Source organism: Trichosporon asahii, assembly GCF_000293215.1.
Source record: "Trichosporon asahii var. asahii CBS 2479 unplaced genomic scaffold scaffold00051, whole genome shotgun sequence".
In the NCBI taxonomy this organism is placed as follows: domain Eukaryota; kingdom Fungi; phylum Basidiomycota; class Tremellomycetes; order Trichosporonales; family Trichosporonaceae; genus Trichosporon; species Trichosporon asahii.
The window spans coordinates 487,380-491,149 of record NW_014040873.1 but is presented as its reverse complement, the minus strand read 5'-3'; positions in this window follow the sequence as shown (position 1 = coordinate 491,149).

Genomic DNA, 3,770 nt, shown 5'->3' with positions numbered 1-3,770 from the left:
TCTTTCCCTACACGACGCTCTTCCGATCTCAAAGTTGTCGTTGTTCGAGCCCATCCACGCCTCGGGGAGCGAGGCGAGGTTGGACAGGTTGGCGAGGCGCGAGGCGGGGCCCGACACGGAACCGGCGCGCGGAAGGCCGGCAATGGGGCGGTTGCGGCTCTCGCTCTCGCTGACCGAGGCGGCGCGGGGGCGGCCGGCGTCGAGCTGGTCGAGCGAGGGGTAGAGGCCGCCAAGGGAGACGCCGTTGTTCGGCAGAGACGCCGCGATCGGCGGCGAGCTGCTGTTCGGGATTCCGGGCATGCCGGCGAGGCCGAGCGAGGCGAGCTCGGAGGGGTTGAAGAGGTCCTCGATCGGGGAGTTCTCGGACACGGGGGAGAGCGAGTTGCGCGAGATGGACGACGCAGACGCAGACGACGCCTGCTCCATCGGCAGAGCGCCCGAGGTCGCCTCGCGGCCAAGCGAGACCATGAACTGGTTGAAGAGCGCGAGGTCGGCCTCGGTGCGGATCTCGGGAATCGGGAGGGGAGACGAGCCCATGCCGTTCTGGCCCATGCCGCCCAGAGAAGAAAGAGAAGGGTAGGCGAACGAAGAGCCGGCCGAGGGGAACCCCGCACCGCCAAGACCGCCAAGACCACCGTATCCAGCAGGCAGTCCCGGAGGCATGAGCGAGTTGAGACGCGAAATCATGTCGAGATCGTACACCGGCTCCATCTTGCGCTTCTTCATGTCCTCGACAAACGTGTCAAACGCCTCGTCGGCACCACGCTTCATACCCTTGGCGCCAAGCGCCTCAGTCGCAAGCTGGGCAGCGTACGCCGAGCTCTGCTGCTGCTGGTACGCGAGCTGCTGGAGAGCAATGAGCTCGCGCTGCTGGTGGGCGATGAGCTCCTCGTGCTGCTTCTTGTGGAGAGCAGCAAGGACAGAGGGGGAGGGGACACCGCGACCACCGTGCAGGCCGCCGAGATGGGCGTGGTCGTAGGGCGAAGTCGGGTTGTTGGGCGACGAGCCGGGAGAGAGGGAGCCCGCGGGCGAGTGGCGGCGGTCGCTATCCCGACCCATGGACGAAGGGAAGCGCGAGTTGAACTCGGGGTCGCTCGAGGTCGTCGCCTTGGAGAGCTTGTGCAACTGGTGGTGCTCCTGGGTGTGAATGCGCTCGTGCTTCTTCAGGTCCTGGGGGCGCTTGAACGTCTTGCCGCACACGGAGCACGGGTGGGGCTTCAGTGGCGTGTGCACGCGGAGATGGGACGTGATGTGGTCGCGCTTGACGCACTTGACGCCGCACCCCTCCCAACCACACGTCAAGCAGAGGTTGTTGGTGCTCTTGCGGCCAATGTGCGTCTCGCACAGATGCGTGTACAGGTCCTCGGGTCCCGGGGCGACATAGGTGCAGTCCTTCCACTTGCAGTCGATTCCTGGCTCGTTGATGACGGGCGCGGCCTGCTGAGGCTTGGTATCGTCGTCGAGCTCGTCGCGCTCATTGTCCGAGGGCGAGGGGCGACCAGGAGTGCCGGCGGCGCTCTTGGGGGTCAAGGGGTCGACGCTGGATGCCGAGTCTGATCCGGCGCTGGTCGGATGGAGGTAGTTTGGATTGGGTAGAGAGGGGTAGGTGGACATGGTGAGTGTGCCTGCTGTGTCAGCGGCGGGGTGTGGGTGTGTCGGTGAGTGTCGGTGAGTGTCGAGTGAAAAGTGTCGTCGGAAAGAAAGGTCGAGTGGGTGGTATGAAAGTGTGTCGATGTGTCGCGGTGAGTGAGGTTGGTTGGAGTAGTTGGTGTCACACGAGAAGTGGGAAGAGTGAGAAAGAGAAGAAGAGAAGAGAGAGGCGGCAAGAGGATGAATATGGGGGTGGGTATAAGGGGTTAAGTGTTCCTTGAGGGATGAGTTCTCTTGGCCAGGTCTTGGGAGGTCTTGGCCTGGGACCACGGATGCCAAGAGCCAAGGAGTGCCTTGGCAGTCTTGGCTCCTTGGCGCAAATCCGTTCTTCTCTGGCCCCGGGGTGTCCTCGTTGGGCCCTGAGTTTTGTTCCTTCAGTCTAATCCCCCCCCCGAGGCCGAGCCTTTTGCGGGCGGCGGCGGGATTAAAAAGACGCTCTGCTTCTAAGGGGATTGGAAAATCATTCCGTGTTGCAGCGTGGGTCTCCACCACGGCCAACCACCCAGCGCCCGTCCTCTTATCAGCCAGCGCTACAGACGGCCGTATGAGGGTCCGAGAGTCTGTACCATGTACCTGGGTCTACGTCGACACGGCCTGCTCCAACGCTGATCGCTTCCAGCGGGCAGGCTGCAGGCTGGCCAGTGCAACTGCGGGCAGCTCACATTGGGCACGTTCTTAACATAGACCCCCCTCTTCTTCGCCCCGTTCTTCTTTACTGGGGCAAAGCAAACATGTTATTTAAAGCACGCCCGCAGCGACAGGCGGTGTAAAATAAGAGCGATTCCCCACGGCCGTCTGTCGTCCGTTAGTCTGCTTCTTTGCACTCACGGCTCGACTATGGACCGGCTTATGGACAGAACACTGAGTTAGCCGCGGTGCATATATGCGGGCTCATAATGATTCGTGCAACGGGTTGGGGAATGCGCTGGTTGGTGACTGGGTGGTTACACGCGGGGCGTCTGCGCGATTTAGCTGATGATGTGAGCCACCAGCTTGAGCTTCTTAGCGCAGCCCAAGGGACAGTAAGCGGACAGAAGGCAGCGGAGATTGACCACTCTCCACTCCCTCCGGCCCTCCCCAGAGGAGTGCCAAGCCTTGGCCCCTCCGCCATGTCTTGGAGCGCTTGGCGTGATCGAGCCGCGAGGCCGTGCCTGAGAATGGCTTGGCCCCGCTACACTCGCGAGCGTCAGCGAGCCGCGAGCCCCCCGTATGCTATATGCTGCCCGCTGCCTGCGCTTCGTGCCGGAGAAAGGTTGTGCTTGGCTCTTACCCCTCTTCCCAGGCATCCGGGCATCCGGGCAGGCTCTGTAGTTTTGTCGTGCTTTGTCGTGGCACTGTCTGGCAGGGCGTGTGTGCCGAGAGCACGAGGAGAATGACCTGTACGTTGGGCCGAGGACACTTGGACACTTGGACACTCAGACTCGAGCAGGGCTTGGCAAGATCTACGCTGGGTGCCTCGTGCTCGATACCGACAGCGCGGGCGGCGGAGGAGACACACGGACTCTCCATGCGTTGAAATGGATCTGCACCGCCTCACACCTCACAGAAGCGGAGAGGAGGTATCGTATACGATGAGGTACATGATTATTCGCTCATTAGGTCTTAGAAGGATGATACATGCGCGCGCGCATGAGCGAGTTTTATATGACGAAAGTCGCGCATGGTGGAGACAGAAGGTATGCCCAGCGTAATGAGGGCGGTAGAGCGCATAGATGCTCCGCCACCCTCTCCCCCTCCCCTCGTCCTTCCAAGCGAAGCGGCGAGTGGGTGTCAAGGAACCCGGAGACGAACTGGTATCCACTCAAACCGACTCCAGCGTCCCTAAACTTGCAGCTCCACAGGCCGACCATGCTCGGATGATGAGCAATAAGACGGTCGTAACGAACGCAGATAAGACGCAGATAAACACTGAAATGAGCTAGGAGCACGGCTGCAGTGTGCTCCGGGGTGGAGTGTGGAGCGCCTGCAGAGTATATCACTACTGAGGATACGTCGCCCGTCGATCCCCCGCAGTCTGGGACTGCCTCGAGACGAGGCTGCGAGACGCCGAGACGCCGATGATTGCGCCGATGCTGAAGTCCGAGCCCCCGATCCACGAGACAGGGAGCTGTGTGGAGATA